At 36.9% G+C, this 20,248-nt stretch overlaps 1 long non-coding RNA gene across 1 annotated transcript in view; it reads left to right on the top strand.

The window, feature by feature from the left end:
* Nucleotides 1-20,248, top strand: part of LOC306990479 — a 48,837-nt gene that overhangs the window by 1,259 nt on the left and 27,330 nt on the right. The window contains exon 3 of the long non-coding RNA XR_013795875.1: nt 8,372-8,475. This is a non-coding gene — a long non-coding RNA (uncharacterized lncRNA). The remainder of the gene's footprint in view (nt 1-8,371; nt 8,476-20,248) is intronic.

Below are 20,248 nucleotides of genomic sequence, written 5' to 3'. Positions count from 1 at the left end.
TTCAGCACAGGAATAAGTCACATAAGATTAGGCTATATCAAATCTTTAAATCGCATAGCAACATACTAATGTCAAACTTATTTGAAATCTATTGTATCATCTCACATGCCCTTTGCATGAGGTTACAGAAATGATAAATCAGTCACTTATGAGGTTTAGTGCTGGTTACATTAGAAAGCAGGTTCCTATTTAGGCAGCAAGGCTGCTATCTAGGTTTTGGAACGGAACTAAAATCGGAGATGAAAAGACATGGTCAGAGAAGTGTATTTATCCAAGTAGAAAGAACGTGTCACTCTATTGAGAGCAGATGGCGTAATCCCCTTCAAACTCAGCAGAAAATATGATGGAATTAAAACATGTCAGTGTGTGCTTTCAGAACAGGAGAGTTGGGGATTTATGAACCAAATATCACCAAGAGCAAGGACTTGTGTTGGGCGATTGGTGGGTTTGTGAGTGTCTGGTCCTGTCATATGTTTAGGAATGTATTGGGTTTATTCACCCAATGGCGGTTTATTCACTCAATAGTCTGCGGCGCTTCAAGCCCTGGCGTTGCTCTGTAAATCATCCTTTATTTCTCCAGCTGCCCGCGCTAGTCCCCTCCAGTGCGCTTCTGCTATTTACTGTTCCCGATCCGTAGCCGTCCAATCTCTGCAGCATAGCAAATAATGTGAAAAAGGGACACGGGGAGAGATTTTGAAGGTAAAAACGTGGGGGCTGGTTTTTTTATGAGATTTTGTATAAATCTAATTCATACATAGCGGAGGTAATGGAAGGTAGAAGAGACACCTGCTCGGATTCAGAGCTGTCATCTCCACATCTCCCAGAACAGATTGGATGATGGCATGGAAATGTTTGCTGCAATTTTCCTTTGCCGTACCACTCCCTCTCTCTCTTTCTCTCTTATCGGTCTCTCCCCCACTCGTCCTAGCCGCCGCTCGCTCTCCCTCTCTTTTGATAACAGTTCAGTGTGACTTGTACCATTTATCAAAACACCTTGCAGAGGCACAGAAACTCAATAAATTATTCTGACAAATTATGGCATCAGCGGAGATGTGTCTCTGCTGTTTTCTGGGTTTGCAAAGATCTGTGGTCAATGTCTAGAAACCTGGATAATATTGCTTAGCAGCGGGATCTGTCGAATCACGTTGAACATCGTTGGGGAGTAACTAAATAAAGTAGCAACTTTACTAACTTAAAGTTCCATCAAATGGAAATGCACCCTATCTATTTTCTAAGTGCATGTAATTGATCTTTCTGTGAATAATTGATCCATGTATACTGTGTATTTTTCATTTTTTTGTCAGCGTAATTTTTAATGTAAATGATGTAATTTGGAACTATTGATTCATCCACAATAATCCCACCCTTTTTTTTTGTAATCGACTGCCAGTTTACATTCAAATCTGCCTCGATCCAATCAACAGTCTCCCCCCTATATTTGTATTTTTTTGACAACCTGCTTCCCTCAGATGTGTGTCACAATACGGAAGAAAGGATCTGTTGCTATTTCCGTTACATCTTGACCATAGTAGCCCTTCTATTTTAAAAACAGCATAGTTTTTTCGCTATAAGTTTCACCAAATTTTCATGGCCCCCAGAATATTTTGTTTTATATATTATGAATATCTGAACATGCAATATATCAAAAGAAAGAACAGACCCTCTGCTTTAAAAAAAAAAAAAATGTATATATATTAGCTTAATGCATTATTTTTTTATCAACACTTGAATGTAAGTTTCATAAAAATACAAATAAAAAAATAAAAACAAAAATTGAGCAAAAAAACGGAGAAAATCACGTTTTTGTAAAAACGACATCAAGATCATATTCAGACCGATGATCAAAACATAGATGGAGTAGATCGAGTCCATCAACCCCTAATGCATGCACAGTCCTATAGCTCATCCTGCGTTGACACTTCATTCAGTAACATTAGGCAGTTTCGATTTATATGCTGTTTAATGTTCATGATCGCGTTATTTTACATATGTATATGATCACACATAAGATCGCTTGTTCCTGCATTTTCTTCGCCTGTGTTTTGATCAGGAGATTCAGTACTCTTTCAGAAGATGTGTCATAGCGCCCCCTATCGTATAATAGTGAAAACATGGAAAGCCAGAAATTTCAGTCAATGGCGGGGACGCATTTTCTCACAAATTTCGGAAATTTCCGTCATTGGCGGGGAAAGAGTTAAGTGGACTAAATGATTGAAGAAGTCCTTTAATTTCACTGGAAGTTTGAGTTTTTTTTTTTTTATTTCGTGGTGACTTCAAATGTTGTGAGTAGCTTGTTACTTAGCATGCTTGTTTGAAAATAGCTAACACTTGTTAAGAGTTATGCCTCATTTAGCAACCCGTTACTTTAGCCTATTAGCCATTTGCCAGAAAGTTTGAGTTTAAGTGTGACAATCTCTTTTCCTTTGTAATCAACTATATTGTTAGCCCAGTTTCTTGGAAAAGGAGGGCCAGTGCTACAGATGATGACAAATGAGCAAAAATAGTGTGGGTGTACACACATACAAACTAGATTTGGCATAAGTGTTTTCAAGCGCTTTTGGCTGGAAAATGTGCATGGAGCAGAGGCGTTGCTGCATCAACCCCCCGGAGTTACAGGAGAAATTATGTGAGGAAGGGATTGATATTGAGCAAAAAAGAAGTGACAGTCTCATCTTTGGGAAGAATGAGAGAGGGGAAAAAAACGAATAACTCTAGTCATGTACACAGACAGCGAGAAAACTGTGAGGGGCCAGGTTTTTTTTTCTTTTTTTTTTTTTTTACACGTAAAGATTTTTATCCATACTGACAGCAGCAAAACGATTAAGGGAGTTCTTAAATTAGTGAGTCTTTCTAACTCAGGTTGTCTATTTTTTATTCATTTACTTATTTTCATCTCTTGCCAGCCTCACGTGATATCTCTCAAATTTGTGGAATGTATTTTGAGATAAGTGCATCCAAACACAGAGGCAAATTATGTTTCTAATTAATTCATTTACTCCGATACCAGCTGAAACATAAAAGCGTGCATTTCAAATATTGCACTGCATGGCTAAAAGTTTATCTTAATCATCACTCTTGAAGGAATTCTCATTGTCATTCAGAGAAATCAGGCACCAATTAATATGCTAATGAGAGATGTTTCAAGGACCCTTAAATGGTCAATTATCACATTTTCTAATACCTGAAAATCCTCTAATGGATAAATAAGATGCACATAATAAGGCATATATTTGTTTCTTTCTTTCTTCCTGGCATCCATGGGACATTAACAACATTAACATCCATGGGAATAATTATTTTTTGAGTCTGTTTGTCATTTAGTCCTAACCCAGGCATTAATTTGGCTTTGATGCAATGTATCTAACATTGCTTGCTTTTATAGATTATATAAACGCAGTAATGAACCTAAAAATAGTACATTAATTGAAGGGCAGCTTTTCATATTGAATTCCTATAGTCCTTCAGTAACTAAAGTAAACTAATTTTTTTTTCATTTTCTGAACAAAAGGAGAATGTTGGATTTTTGCTATCTGGTTTTTTAACATGTTATGTGGTTGCTAGGGTGTTCTGATTGGTTGCTAGGGAATTGCTTGGAGGTTTCAATGGTGTTCTGATTGGTTGCTAGGGAATTGCTTGGAGGTTTCAATGGTGTTCTGGATGGATTAAAAATAATTGTAAATGTATCTCTCAGTTAAATTCATATTTAATATTTGTTTATACTTAATTTTTTAACAGCCCAAGCATACAGGCCAATATAATTGTGTATAAAATTAATTCATATGGAAAAAAATAAAAATAAAAAATAAATCAGCTTCATAGCAGATTCCAAGTGACCAAGGGCTTAAGGTGTTCAATTTAAACACATTGCAAGGGCTCCACCTGTAGTGGGCACATCCGAGTGAACGAGACTGAGGGAAGTTAGCGAGGCAAGGGCATTAAAAATTTGGCTTAAACGCAACCTGGTGTCATGACAAATCGGGTCCTCCCTCGAAATCGGGTCTCTATCAACTATCAGTCAATGATACTACGAATGCTATTAATTTAAAATATGTATACAGTAGGTTACTTACTAGTGCACAATCAAACAAATTAAACGTTTATTTATCTTGAAAAACTGATTTATAATTATAAATAAAATATATAATTATAGCCCATTAAGTGAATACATGATTATCATAACATTCTTTGTATAACTGAAATATTTGGACATTTAACATGTAATTATTAAAGATGATTGTTAATACACGTAGGCCAAGAGCAAATGTGTGTATAAACTAAGCTATCAAGGGAATCTGTATGCTAAGCTAGGACATAAGCTAGCTAATACAGACATTATTACGTAGTTCAAACAACATTTATCATAACATGATTTTGTAGGAATTGTAATCAGGTGCTAAAGAGTACTACCTATTAAAATAGATTTGAGCCAATGGGATCGCTTGGGGTCCTAACAGAGACCTGATCTGCAACCTTAGTTAGACATACTAATTTCTATTTATAAAACAGACTTCAGCAGATTTTGCTAAACTAACAATAAAACAGGATGAAGGCATCAGCTAACACAACATTAAAAAGTTATCATGATAAATGTAAAAACATTAAAAGTACCATAGTAAAAACATGTAATATTGAGTTAGTACATATAAAAACACAAACCAACGCATTCTCACCTGTGAAAGGTTATCACATTTATTTGGGAATTTAAATCTTGCCAGTTTCACGACCAGAAGCTGTTCAATGTTGTGGCACGATACACTGACAATTGCAAGATGGCGGGTGGACCGACGTCCCTTGAGCGGTTGAATGTGGAATCTACATATGCATATCTATGACTCAGCACGTTTGAGTATCGGCTAGAATCAATGATTTTTTTTTTTTTTTTTTGCATCAAGCAAGTACGGTTGAGCTTTTTTTGTTCGCTGATCAATGTTTACATGTGAATAAAAGCCCAAATTTAATCTGTTAATCATATAAAGCGATCATGTCTCCAGAAAATTTGACAAAATACTTTTTGAAGCGCTAAAGTGGTAGTTGTGTATAGCTGTCAATGGAGGGACAGAAAAAAAATGTGTGACCTGAAGATGAATTAAAGTCTTACGGGTGAGTAAATGACAGAACTTTCATTTTTGGGTGAACTAACCCAAAGGGTGAGGGTGTGCAGACTTGAGAGTTTGACGCTTTTAACATGTTGACATTACACATTTTATAGGTTTTACATCAGAAAAACATGGGATTTGCAACTCTAATTTGTTTTAAAGTGTATCATGTTTGTGTAAAAATGCATTTTATGTGTGCATTTTATGATTAAAAGTAATTCACATTTCATAATGTCTGTGACAACAAGTCCCATATGTTGGATAAAATGTAATGGGTTTTTTGACTGTGCACAGGCTAATTTTTTCCCCTTATTTTATTATTACATGTATATTTCATGCTAGTTTCCTTTCACTGTTCTTTAATATTGCTGTGAGCAGCATAGCCTATTTGCAGCTGCTTTGGGTATACAAATGTAGCAGTACCGGTATTTGTCTTTCCAAAAAAGCAGAGTGAAACCGAAAGAGAGGGAGAGGGAGAGGGGAATGAAGTGTAGTGAGTAGTGATATTACTGCAGTAATCAGTAAGCCTCTCTGTCCTGTGGGATAAGGCTGCTGAGAGAGGGAATGAGAGGAAAGGAGAGCGAGAGGAGATGCTTGTAGTGGGAAGTGAAGAAGGGGAGGAGGCTGAGAGGAGAGGGGCCCGGGATAATTCATGTTCTGCATCTCAAGTGGGGCGGCGGAGAGACTATAAGCGCTGAATAATGAAACCTAGATGAGGTATTAAGTATGCTGTGGAGGCCTTTGTCAGAGAGCTCTCAGAATTATTTAAAAAGGTTAGTCTATGAATAAACATGGCTCATCAAGGTTCTATACATGGCAGAAGAAACAGACTCTAATGCCTAATAAGGGGAGGGATGTGGTCATGTATAAAAAGCAAGCGTTCTTTCTTTTTCTCGCCCTGCATCCTGGCTGATGGTGTAATGTGTCCAGGGGGGTTTCTATAAGGCAGGACGACAAGAACCGCATGATGAAAGACCGCACAACAAATTTGACTTCCATAATGTGAGCAAAACGAGTAAATATGTAGGCGGAGCTTAGTTTCATCTAAAGAGGTCTATATGCACCACAATAAAGACAATAAATAGGGTCGGTTTTGAGCTCATGTTGACTGTAAAAAGAGAACTGTTGCTATTGAGTTGTTCTCAGATGGTTTTCTGGGACATGATGCTTGCATCATTGGTCAGCTGACAGCTGTTCTCCCATGTTCTCCTTTTTCTGCTTCGCCCTGCACTTCTAAATTTGTTTGTGTTTGTTTCAAATGTAGGGTGGCTTGAGTTTTCTTGTGTTCCGATTCATGTCATTGATGTTTTCTTGTATTTATCTGTGCATATAGTACCAGTCAAAAGTTTGACGCATTTCATTCTAAATTATTACTGTTTTTCTCACATTTTGTAATACTGGTAAAGTCATCGAAACTGTTAAATGGCACAAGTAAATTGTAAATTATGTTGTGAAAAAAATACGCAGCTTCAAACTGTATCGAAGGAGTTCACGTGTGTACTAGACACTTGTCTGCTTTTCCTTCACCATCTGGTCCAACTTATCTATTTAAAAAAAATCTAAATTTTACAGTACATAAATTCAAAAGTAGGGCACAATTTATCTCTACAAAACTATTTTCAATTTCATTTTAGCCTAAGTATTCATATCAAAATGTTTATAAGATCATATGAAAATGTATTCAGTAATGGGAACTGTTTGTCACAAATATGCAAATAATTTTATTTTAATAATTTGGAAATGGTAAAATAAGAAAGTAGCAGATGATAAGCTAATTTGACCTTTTCTTACCAGTCAACGGCATTTTACATTATTTATATATATATATATATAAATGGTAACACTTTACAATAAGGTTCATTAGTTAACATTAGTTAACTACATTAGTTAACATTAACTAATAATGAACTGCACTTATACAGCATTTATTCATCTTTGTTAATGGTAATTTCGACATTTACTAATACTTTATTAAAATCTTGTTAACATGAGTAAATGCACTGTGAACTAACATGAACTAACAATGAACAGCTTTATTCATATTAACTAACATTAACAAAGATTCATAAATACTGTAACAAATGTATTGTTCATGTTAGTTAATACATTAAATAATGTTTAATAAATGAACCTTATTGTAAAGTGTTACCATATAAATATATATACATTAAATATTTGCATTGATAGTCGGTGTTACTGGTGTTACTCGGTGCCTATTTAAGCGAGTTTTGTTTAAACAGCACTGTTTTGCTGTTGTGTTTTTCATTAAGAATAACAATGAACCCACCATTCAAGCAATTGCCGCCCCAGAATTCCCGCTAATTCGTAATGACAAAAAAAAGTAAAATGCGTTCCAAAAAGATGTTCCTTTTGTTTTTGTAAAGTCTACTTAATGCTTTTCCACTTTAACTTTATCTTCCACTATGACTTTATCTTTTGGGGGGTAATTTCTCAGCCAAATTTAATGTGGGATAAGTTTTGTTTTTAATTGCTTGACAGCACTAATATTAATATATATATATATATATATATATATATATAAAAAAACTATGATCCCGTTGTTGCCCAAAAATGCTGTGGCGATTTTAAGACACAACCTTAGTGTGTATTTATACTGTTTATTCAGTAAGTTGAGTAATTTTTTTTTTCAAATTTTTTTTGTATTCTAGATTATTGAGGCAAAGCAACTGTGTTTATATATAGCCAGTAATTCCTTAAGAAATGGGCATATAGTTCTGTCAGACTGTCAGATAATCACCTCACAGTTCAGTGCTGTTTCTTCCATTTTGTCAGAGGATACATTTCAAAACACTTCTCTCTCTCACTCTCTGTCCTTTCACTGAAGATATATTCCCCCTGCGCATTAGACCCTGACAGGTCAGCCTTGTTTCTCATTCAGCCCCAGTGTTGTTTGTTGCGCAAACGCGTTGGATCGCGTACCACAAAACAAGCTTAGCATTCAGCACGTGTGCTGCTCGCTCAAGCCTGTCTTGCGTGGTGCGTCACATCACCCGTGTCTTTACCTTACCAATATTAATGCAATAACACCACTCGGCCCAAGTCTTACGCCTAGGAGAGAAGTGTATTGCATTTTGGAGTGCTGTGTCACAAAGGGCAGGTGCACATGCTTGCATTTGGGGATTTGTTTGTGTTTTTGTGCCGTTGTGGTGTTTATAGAGTAGGTATACGAGAGCTGTTGTTTTTTAACAACAACAACAACCCTGGTAATTGAATGCCCTGGATACTGAGTGCACACTGTGTTGTTTGATTTTCAGATGGGCCAGGTGTCATTGTGAATAAAGCACCGCTGTAGAGAAGGTTCATCACCAGCCCAGGAGAGGAGAGAGGGAACGAGAGGAAAGGTGGAAGAAAAAGAAAGGTACACAATCAGAGAAAGAGAGAGAGATTTATATTCTCAAATACACCCAGAGACTCACATAATTAATCAGCAGTACTCGGACACAGATGTAGGAAAGACAGAGAATATATTTCTCGTTTAACCCAACAAGCTTCATAGCATACAGTATTTTATTTTATTTATTTGAAATATTAAAATGTTCATATATTATGTTAATTGAAAAATCTGCTTTTTATATGTATAACAATGTGTATATATATATATAAATTCCGTTAAATGAATCAGTTATATTAAACACAGAAATATAATATTAAATATTCTAAAAATATAAAATATTTTCTTACTGTGATAAACCATGAAATTATATTAGTTATATGGTCAACCTATTTTTAATCATTACTGTCAAACAAATTCTAAATGCTATTATTTTTAGTGCAATACTTTTTTTTCTCCCCATCAAAAGTAACATTGAAGCAGCAGATATATTTGGCTTTAGGTAATTGGGCAAAATTTGAAAGAAAATAATGAAGAGATGAAACACTTAGCCAACACTTCCTTTTCATCTTTTCCAGTAATTTGTTTTATGTACGGTAATGCTAATCTTCCAAATGCTTTTGTCTCACATTGACACAGGACTAAATATTTAACATAAATCAATAATTTAAGTCCTTGAAAGCCCTTATAGATCCTTATGTTTATAAATGTGTCACATTATATCTTGAGTATTTGTAGTGTGCTGTAAGTGTTCCTAATGACTTTCACCCATCAAATGATCTGTGCACTCATGAGTGAAGGGTGGGATCTATACCCAGCCTGAGAGACTTTAAGACCACTTCTTGTTTAGTTTTTTAATAGAAACACACTTACGTTTTGATTACCATGCATTAAGATGTCGGTTTAAAGCATAAAGTGCATGTAAGTGATCCGATTTGATGAACATTTTTGTCCTAAACATCAACCATTTAGGGCAAACAGGCCTAATAAATAAATATACACATGTTTAGCTACCCATTGTGATTTTAAAAAAAGAGATTGCACATTTTGTAGAATGCATATTAGTGTTTTCTACATGTCTCATCATGCCGGGCGTCCATCACTTTAATTAAACCTCCTCATCAATCCATAAAACACACAATCAGTGTTCCAGAGCCTGAAGGAACTGATGAGCCAGTGTCCCCTCTGATTGTACTTGAGCTTGATGTTTTTGCCAGATGGACCACCCTTTCTGTCCGCCTGTGAGGGATTGATGCGCGTCTTTGTCCTTCGTATGGATTTACAGCCATGTAACTATTTCCGCCACCTTCACTGTTCTTTCAGGAAACATCCACAAAGTAACGGCAATGACAATGCCTGCTTAACTCCGCGCACTTCTGATAAATGCAAGTTACCAGGGTGTTGCATCAGAGAATCACTATGTAGACGAATTAGCATTGGAGGAAAAACAGTGGATGGAGGGGAAGGGAGGGATGGGTGGGTGTTGTTGGTGTGAGCACAATCCACGGTAATGATACCTAACGGATAATGCGACTCATTAAAATATGAGTGTCACTCATGGAAGTGACTGTTTTGACAGATGGCTAAACACCTTAATTGGACTGGATTCGTTTGAAGTTTACTCTTTCCACAGTTTCCTTGAGCCTGGCAATTCATTAAAAATGATAACACGGTAAACACAGGTCATATCTGTCGCAGTTCGGCTGTGTTCTCTGGAAAATAAAAGGAGAAGGTATTAAAAAGATGTCAGAAATAGCTTTGAGTGCAGCGTCGCTTCTAATTGCTGATGGCCCGCGCCGCATGACGCCTTAATTCATCGCTTAAAACCTACTGATCGCTGATAAGTCGGGAAATAAGAGGGAACACATTAAAAAGTCATCAAGAAGGGTTGGTTTCTGATGTTAAGTTTGTGATAATCGTCAAATAATGGTCAGGCTAATGAATTAAAGAACTGGAACCAAAGAAATGTGTTACGTCTCATTAGATTGCCACAGAAAAGAGGGGGGGGGGGGGGGGGGGGGGAATGGAACTTTCCAAAGCAATATTCAAAAGATTTTTCCATTTGAAGGGGACACATGATGAATGATTGCTGAGATAGAGGACCGAGAGATGGCTAACCTTGGCGTAATGGTCTGTGGCAGAGCCTTGACTCTCTGTGTTATTGGTGCTGTCAGTCATAACCAGGAAAGAGGCGAAGCTTAACTGCTCCGGTGACCTGACTAGTTGAGAATTTCAAACATGCTTGGTGCTTTACATTTTGTATCCAGATTGTAACGTCATGTTTCAAGTTTACAAGGTGCACTCAGTGTTTTTTCACTCATTAGAATAGTTTTACCCCTAAAAAAATTTAATAATCCTTTGGAAAATTGTGTACACTTTCATGAGATGCTTTATTTCACACAGAGCTGGTCCTTGGTCGCTGACATGTTGAGATCACATGACCAGCTGAATATAATTCTCTTTCTTTATAGCAGCTCTATCATTAGATGCTTCCATTTGTGGAATAAATTAATCATGGTTGATCATGAATAGCACATTTCTTTTGTGATATTAATAACTTTTTTCCTGGTTAGCTTCAACAGCTGTAGATGCCATAACATTATGTGACAAAAAAGCATCAATATCCCCACCACAAAAAGTATATTATATTTGTAGAAACATATTTTTTTAGTATTAGGAAGACATATATTATACAATTTTATTTTAAATTGTTTAAAAAAACAAAACAAAAAAACTATTTCCAGCTATTTCCATGTATTATTTTATATCTGCATTTTTATCACACCATTTTCCTCCGGCTTCAGTGTGATCAGTCACATGGCATTCACGAATCAAAAATGGCAGCAAACTTTAGGTCAGCTGGCTCTCCAGGAATATTTGACCTTCTTATATAATGTTCTAGATTTAACTTCGATTTAACGTTCGATAATCTACAATATAAACCCATTGTATTTTAAACCCAATTGAGACTGTTGCACTGCTGACATGTTTTCACGAAGACATAGTAAATAAGATTAGATGATCCGTTGAAGCAGGTTTAGCAGAGTGAAATCACACAGAGGAGCTGTCTGTTGCATTACATACTTTTAGACCAGCAGGATCCAGCTGCCAGGAGACAGCAGACGACTGCAGTGACAACCAGCCTCGCTGTGGCGGGGTAACACATTGTCAGGTTGGGCTAAAATGTTGTCACGGATGTTGCTATGCGAACCCAGGCCAGCTGCTACTGGCAAGTCGGGAGTGTTTTGTTGCAGACTTGCCGTTGGCCTTGGCCGAGTCGAGCCATAAGGAGAGGGACACAGGAATATGGCAAGCCCCAAGGGATTCTGGGAAGGGGACAACAAGGATTGAGGTCACATGCCCACACACCAGAAGATATTCAGCCATGCGAATCAAAAATCAGTTATGATATAGTGCTTCTAATTGTCAATAATGAAATCGATCATGAAAAAAATTGGATTTGTTTGCTGAAGCCCGCAGAATCCATCAGTGACGCCAATAGTACATTTCTGTAACAAAAACCCACATTTTAACAATAGCAAAAGTTGGAATGAAATGGACGTTGTGGTTCTTTTTCTTCTTTGTGAAGAAAAGATTTGGCGTCGCAAGAGGGAGGGAAATAATTTTGATTAAATTACAAGGGCATATGAATTTATAAAATAATGATGCACACGGATGAACAAGGATTTTTACTTTGTTGTTTAACTTTGTTGTTGGAAGTTACAGGCTTTGAATTGAGATTATAAAAGCAATGTAATATTTGACATAAGAACAGTAACTGTAATGGGATTATAATAAAAATACACTTGAATTTTCTGCAATAAGGAAATAGAGTATTGCAATACTATGTTCAGAGGAGGTAATGTGGAGTTGCTTGTGATCAAACAATTTTTTATTGATCATGCGTCTCCAGTGAAGCTGAACTCTCCTGTCTGCGTTCATTTCAGACGGATCAATCGTTTTATAAAGAGAGTAACACGCGTTCGTGCAGTCTACACATGCACACTTCAGAAGATCTCACAGCTGGATTCGACTAAGTCTGCAATGTTTGTGAAAATAAATGTTTATTGGATATTCAAAGATTTGTTTTAATAATATATATACAGCATATGCTGACGGTACATGAGAAACTATTGTAGTGTTTGCCTTTCTGTTACTAATAATATAAAAGAAAACGTTATAATATTTGCTTAAAGGTACAATATGTAAGAATTTTGTAATAAAATATCCAAAAATCACTTGCACAGTGTGATATATTTCCTGCAGTTGTGTACTTACAATATCCCAAAAGTTCCCAAAGATTTTAAATTTCAGAGAAATTCCAATTTTAAATAATTGGCCGTTCCGGAAAACCTGTTCACTTGTCGCTTGCAATGACGTAATATCCACGTTACCCCTGGTTTCCGCTCGTAGTACTGCCATAGTAACCATGGCGACAGTCGTGGACAACTGCGTAGTGCGTAACGTCTAGCTGCACGCTGTTGTTGTTTCGTTCAAATATTATGGACCATGGCAAACAGACTTTGGGAAAAAAGGAGAACTAAAACGAGGATCAATATCAGCGTGGCGTTTTCGAGATGCCTAGAGCTCCACGTCCTTGACAAACTTCGACTTGACAGAGCTCTTGCATGTAAGTTACTTTATTAGACAGGTTTATTAGACTTTATTGTAAGAGGTTAGTGTCCCCTAGCGACGGAAAAAAAAAACGTATTGTATCTTTAACGGTTCAATTAATAACATTAGACAGATCTGTTAAACAGAAATGGTAAACTAATGAAGACGGAGAATGGGAGCTCCATGTGGTCAGGTGCTGGCGTTCAAATAAAAGTCCTGCTTTGACACATTAGCCAAACAGAAAAACGTATTGGCATATGCCGATTTTTATTTTTTTTAAAGAGCCAAAATCGGCCGATATATCAACTTTGGAAATATATCGACACTAGTAGTTGCATCAAAACTGCAAATTGAATTAAAAAATTGTGAGAACAAAGTCATTCATTTTGTGGATATTGGTGCAAAATGGTAATTGTAGACAATGGGAATGTCACTATGGCTCTTTTGTTATTCATTGTTTAGATGAATGTCATGTTTTCCAACGATCAGTGACAGATGCCTTGTCTTTAATGTCACTTTTGAGGAGTTTAATTTATCCTTGATGAATAGTATTAATTTCTTTAAAAAATAGTTTGAATGTAAAATAACATCTGTAGGTTATCATCATGTACCATCATTAAACACGTTGAGTATGGTTAGGTCTTCCCTGTGAGATGACTGTACGGTTAGGTAACTCTTCTAGATATTATAGATCTTCTAGAAGAGACATTCGTAAGGACAAGGGCCATTTCTGTCCAGATAAACACTGAGGCTTCATAACGTTTGTGACTGACATCTGTCAGTTCAGTGATTTCGAACTTCGGTAACTAGCGCTGGATGTGTAACACGTCTAACGTACGCTGCCACCCTAACCCTGGCGGCAGGGCACGTTTTACCTAAACTTGGCTCGCATCCCAGACTGCTTCCTCGGAAAACAAGACAAGTGGAAAATATCCTCCACCTCCCGCACAATCACACCATCTGCTGCTGTCGCCGATCCCTCGTTCCACTGGGGGACTGACACAGCATCCTCTGTTCTTGTCCCCCGTAAACACAAATCCACGAGCCCCCTCGTACTGCTCCTCAGAGGATATAATGTTTGTGTTTATTGTGATTTTATTTTTTATTTTTATGTAGTTGTGATGGTGGTGTTGTTGTTTTTGTAAGTGGTGACAGTGTGGAGCTACTGACAGGACCATATGTAGGCTAATGTTGCTGTTGGCAGTGAGGTGGAGGTAACAAGCCTGTTGACTTCATAATGAACTCACCTGGACCAAAGCCCTGCTGCTTCCATATGATACAGTTTTTTTTTTAAATAATTGTGATAATCTTTTAAAAACAGCAGTATTGTGAAATATTATTACAATTACAACTGTTTTCTTTCATTTATTCCTGGAATGCAAAGCTGAATTTTCAGCAGCCATACTCTTCAGTGTAACACGATCCTTCAGAAATCATTCTAAGATTCTGATTTGGTGGTCAAGTGTTTTTTTAAATTACTATCATCAATGTTGAAAACGGTTGTGCTGCTTTATTTTTATGGAGACCGTGATACATTTTTGACACTTTGATACATTTTGATTAAAATCAAAAGCATTGATTTGAAATATAAATATATTTTTTAAACATAAGTGTTTTTTTTCCCTCTTTCGTTAAATCAGTTTGTAGCATTCTTGCTAAATAAAGTTTATTTTTTTATTTTTTTATTTCTTTATACTTTTTATATGCACCATACTTTTTATATGTACCAAATATGCACCATATTTTTTAAGTTTTTAATGCTAGATTCTTAGAAGAAAAAAAAAACAGTGGGGTTCTATATAGAAACCTGGGGTTCTTGACTTTATATAAGAAGAAATGGCTTTAATTATTGCATAATGCATTCATTTTTAACGGGTTCTTCAAAAAATTCCCAGTGATAAAGTATGTTTATGAGCTGTTTAATTTAAAATAAATAACACAAAATTAATTGATTAAAACTAAATCCATAAAATGATCCAATGATGGGCACCCCTAAAGGTTCTATACTGTATATGATGTGCCTGACAGAACTCTTTAAGGTACTATACATTTACATTTAATAATTTAGCAGACGCTTTTATCCAAAGCGACTTGCGAATCAGGATAGCAGTAGAAGCAATTAAACTAACAATAGGTCAACAGTATGGAAGTGCTGTGACCCTTATAGAACTGTGGAGTAGATCACATCACAATTCAAACATTGTGGATATAATATAGTATGAATACAATTTCAGACATGCACATGCATTCTTTTACTTTATTAGTTTTTCATCAAATGCAGTGTATACTCTTGACAGTATGCAGTTAATGACTGTTTTACACACCAAACTTATGTCATTGGTTGGATGATACATCGAGACAAAGAAATAAAACACTTCACCTTTAAGAGAGAATGTACTGTAATGCAAAGCCACAAGATAAATTATTCTAAGTAGCAATACATTAAAAGCATTTTTGAATTGTTATTTGGCTCGCAGTGCAAATCTATTTATTGACAGTCTTGCACAGCGTAATTATTTAAAACTAATTGTTTTCTCTCATACATGCTGTCCTATTTTAATTTGTTTGGATAGTCCCTTGATGGTTGAAGTAGATTATGATGATTGTGTTTTGATCACGAATACATGTGTGAGTGACTGGGATAGTATTAATTAATCTCTTTAAGGTAATTACATGAAAGCACTTGGGGTGAAATGACTAAAATAATTCCCATATTGCGTTCCACATCATTCCGAACAGATTTTTAGTTTCCCAGTTCTCACAGATCTACTTACTAAACCTTGTGTGAGTATGTGCATTTATCAATGTGTATGTGTTGAGGATGACACTGTTCATGTACGCGTGTTTAAAAATGTAGGCTCGAAAACAATTACCCCCTTATTTAGATGCAAATTAAGGAAGTTATTACTTTTTGGTGATATTAAAATCTCTTCATGACAGAAGCAATTAGTTATAACACTCTTACACTTTGTATCTCTGCCTTATTTGCTCAATTAGCTTACTTCTTTATATGGATCCTATAATTGAGACAACATCTGGTGAGACATGCATGCTCATAAACACGCATCCACAGTTGGCTTGCACGGTTTCATTACCCACAATGCCACAGGTGTGTTAAGGGTCCGTTTCTGTTTGATTATTCGATATGCTTTATTTGGCAGGTACAATTGGCCGGAATATTAATTGAACACTCACAGATGTCATGTTCAATTTTTCAGGAGAGGAACGTCGTAAATACGTCGCAGAACTTTATTCCTTGTGGCGCCTTTTTCTCAGCTGCAGAAATCTCATCAAAACCTAAGCTCGAGTTATTTTGGTACTCAAACTAGTTTTATTTTATCATCAAGTGTAATGCTTTTTGCTTTCCCACTCTGACCGGTCTGTTTCTATCAGTTGCACAAAGCTAATTAAGAGCTGGTTCTCTGAGCCATTAAATGAAGCGCGCAGCAGGTTCCCCCTCTCTGGCACTAATGTTGCTATGATAGCATAGCTTTATATTTAGAAAAGTGTATTTGTCTCAGCAGGCTAGATTAGATTGATGCCCACACACGCATCTATACACATGCAAGTGCGTTCTTTTGGGAGATGAGATATTTCCTCCCTCCTCACCAGGTGATATTAAACCGTAACAGTTAGACAACACCAGTTTTCTCACCCCTGTAGAGACGGAAAACATCATACAAATGAATGCGTAAAACTGTAAATAAATACATAGACAAGTAGGAGCCTATCCGGACTCTTTTTCGAAGTGCTTATTAAACGTGATATCTTTTTGCGTGCCTATGCAAATGTCACCTAGTAAATGCTGAGCTGTTTGTCGTATCGAAGTGGCTTGTCATGTTTCTTGTGTAATGTGTAATAGTCACAAAATGCAATGTTAGGAGAATAGTTTAACCCTCTAAGCGCCAAAGTCGCAAAATTGCGACAAGACGTCATACTTAATAAAACAGGCTGTAGATCCTAATATGGTGTAATATCTCATTTGTATTCCCTACCACTAGATGGCAGACATGTAATACTTTGATTCAAGACCAAAATGACGTCATGTTCCTATTCAAAGTATTGGAGAAAACAGCAGAGCAAGTGAGCGCTCGTGTCATTGATGCGGAAGCAGTTCAGTTCAGAGCGTCTGAGTAAATTGTGAGATTTGTGAGAGAAAATCATCAAATGGCTAATAAAAACTTGTATCGTGAGGATGTGTTGCAAATGTTATTCGCCGATTCTGACTCTGAAGGGGAATATTTGCCTTTTGAAAATGACGATCGCGCTTCTCCCGGTACATCTTTGCCGCGAAATGGTGCAGCTCGCGCTTCTCCCGGTACATCTTTGCCGCGAAATGGTGCAGCTCGCGCTTCTCCCGGTACATCTTTGTCGCGAAATGGTGCAGCTCGCGCTTCTCCCGGTACATCTTTGCCGCGCAGTGGTACAGCTCGCGCTTCTCCCGGTACATCTCGCGCGCGCGTGAGGCAGATCTGGCCGCGCCCGCGCTGCTCGTAGCAGGAGCAGAGGCGGTGTGCCACGGGGCAACCAAACAGGTCTTGTCTACTTGTGTTTGTGTGTCATATGAATAATATATATGTGCCCCATACATGGAATCAGAGTGCCTACTGTATGTAAATGGAAAATCTCTACAGCCAAAGGCCAACCGCTACATGCATTCGGTTTGTTTCTTTGTTTCTATTTATTAGTAATGATTTACAGTTTGTTTACTACTTACTATTTACCTGAGCATTCAGTATTGTGCAATATAGCATACAGAAGGCGAGGGACATTTTGGGGTGAAAGAAGTGCTGCATTTTATCATTTAAACATGTGACTTTTCATGAAAATTATATAATCCAAGAGAGCCGCCACCATATGACATCATAATATGCAAATTAGATGGGAAAATGTAATCCCTACATAAACTTTGGGTCATCCTTAATATTTCTCTAATTTACAGAAAGTCTCTATCTTTTATCACTTTTAAGATATAGCCTTTTGAAATTAAGATATCAAAATCGAACGTTTTAGGAAAAAACCTCTGGCGCCTAAAGGGTTAAGGCATAAGCTGGTTTTAAACAGTTGACTCATGGCTGGTTTAGCGAAACGAGAAATCAAAGTGTCAGAGTATTCAGAAGAGGAGTTGAGCTTAGTGCTTGGAGAGGTGATTTAGCACAACACCACAAGTTCTGCATCACAGTTTTGTTTTTGGATAACATTGTTAAACTTCCTTGCTGTAGTCAATAAATACTTTCTAAATGTTTGAGGAATGAGACAAGTTGCCCAACGTGTCTCGGAATAATATGTTTGTTGCATCAGCATTGGGGTCTGGGCAAACTGCAAAGGCATCAGTTTTGTAATCAGTACTTTTTCAGTCTCCCCAAGACCTGTCGAAGGTTTAGAGATTAATATTGTGGCAGTTCAAGGTTTGAGTGGAAACTACAGGAGATTGAGGTCTGATTCAGCTCTCTTGTATTAATTGTTGGAGCTGTCAGTTTCAGTGAAGAACCATATGCTTGTGAGTATATCAAGGGCTCATTTTTGACAAAACAAGTTTATAATAGGCTAACCTATGTGCTTGAAGAGTCTTCCAAAGAGCCACTCGCACCACTACAAAGCTAGAAAGATGGCAGGGCACCAGGAATTGATGGGCTTCCCATTGATTTCTGTGAGGTCTTTTGGGAGAGTCTGGGGGAGGAGGGCTTGCTGGCAGTTCTGAATGATAGTTTGGCCAGAGGTGAGCTGCAGAAGGGCCGTCTAAAGAAAGCCCATCGAAAAGAGGTCAACAACTGGAGGCCCTTGGCATTATCATGTACTTGCTATTCTGTCAATAGTTTGCTGAAGTAGGCCTATGTAGTTCAAGTGTGCTCTGTGACGGGTCTAAAGTACATAATGTATTCTTAATGAATTATATTTTGGATGCCTCTACTTTTTGGCTCAGAGTTTGGTGTTGTTTTTAAGGATTGAGTAGTTTATCTAGTTTTTTATTTATTTTTATCTTAGGCGGCACTAATTCATTTACTTCAAAATGGTTGAATTAAGAGATGCATCTTCTTTTTGAGGGTTTTAGCATGCTTTAGTGTGCTAATCAGTGTGCTTTAGTGTGCTAAAACCCTCACAGAGATGTTGCATCTTTTAAAGCTCCACCGTTACAACAATCAAAAGCTCCACTTTTGAAACAAGTTTAACAGCTTCAAAATCAAAAGATTTCAAGGCAAAATCAGACTTCAAATTTGCTATTTGTATGACAAGGTTTCATTGTTTATTAAACTTTTGAGTTTTATTAAATCACTTTTACAGCCTAGACATGTAAAATACAGTGAGTAGCCCTATATTAAACTGCCTTTTCATCCTTAATGCACATGATAGAATACTTTTTCTAACTACTTCCAAGTGTAAATGGGAATGTGTCTGCCTCATCAACTTGTGATCTTATCGACCAAAATGCATCTTAATACCAGGAGTAAACAGGGCGTAATGCTCACTGCAGACTTTGAAGTGCCGTCCTCTATCCCACCTCAACAGCCCAATTGAGCACGTAGTGAGTTTAGAAATTTTAGATTAAAAGAAATAATTTTTTTTCACTAAACGGCAAATGTGGTTCTTTAATATTTTCGGCATCCGTGACAGATCTACCACACTTAGCGAATGACTTTAAAGCACTGTTTTTTAGACCCACGTGCTGACATGTCTAACTTGACATCATTGTTTCATATCAAAGGGAGACAGTTTCTAGACTTTATCTCAAAGCGACTGCGCCTCTAATTTACGGATGGTAAAAACGTCTTTGCCGCTTCAAAGGCTGCCATTTTTCAACGCTGACAGAATGGCATGCTTTCATCAGGGTTTAAAAGAGGCTTAAGACCAGCAATGAGAGCTCTTAAATGCACAGAGATTCAAGAAAATCAGCCACAATGATTTTGAGCTATTCACACCCCGTTGTCACTGTCTGGCTGGAAACTTCCAGTGAGCACATACACATCTACAGCAATTTGAGTTACATTTAGAAGGAATTTTGTTTTCTATTTAAAGCCTAAAGGCCAAAGCACACAGGTAAATTTCAAGGTAATGCACATTGGTAATTTTATTACTTTATGGAGCTATTAATTAGCACTTGAAACCTGTAAATGCATTTCCCTCCCTTCTCTGTGATTACATTAATTTGCTGTGCACCATATTTTTAGCACAAGAGATTGGATGCATG

Source organism: Phoxinus phoxinus, assembly GCF_949152265.1.
Source record: "Phoxinus phoxinus genome assembly, chromosome: 22".
NCBI classification, from domain to species: domain Eukaryota; kingdom Metazoa; phylum Chordata; class Actinopteri; order Cypriniformes; family Leuciscidae; genus Phoxinus; species Phoxinus phoxinus.
The sequence above is the reverse complement of the archived record's forward strand: the minus strand, read 5'-3'. Positions and strand labels throughout refer to the sequence as shown.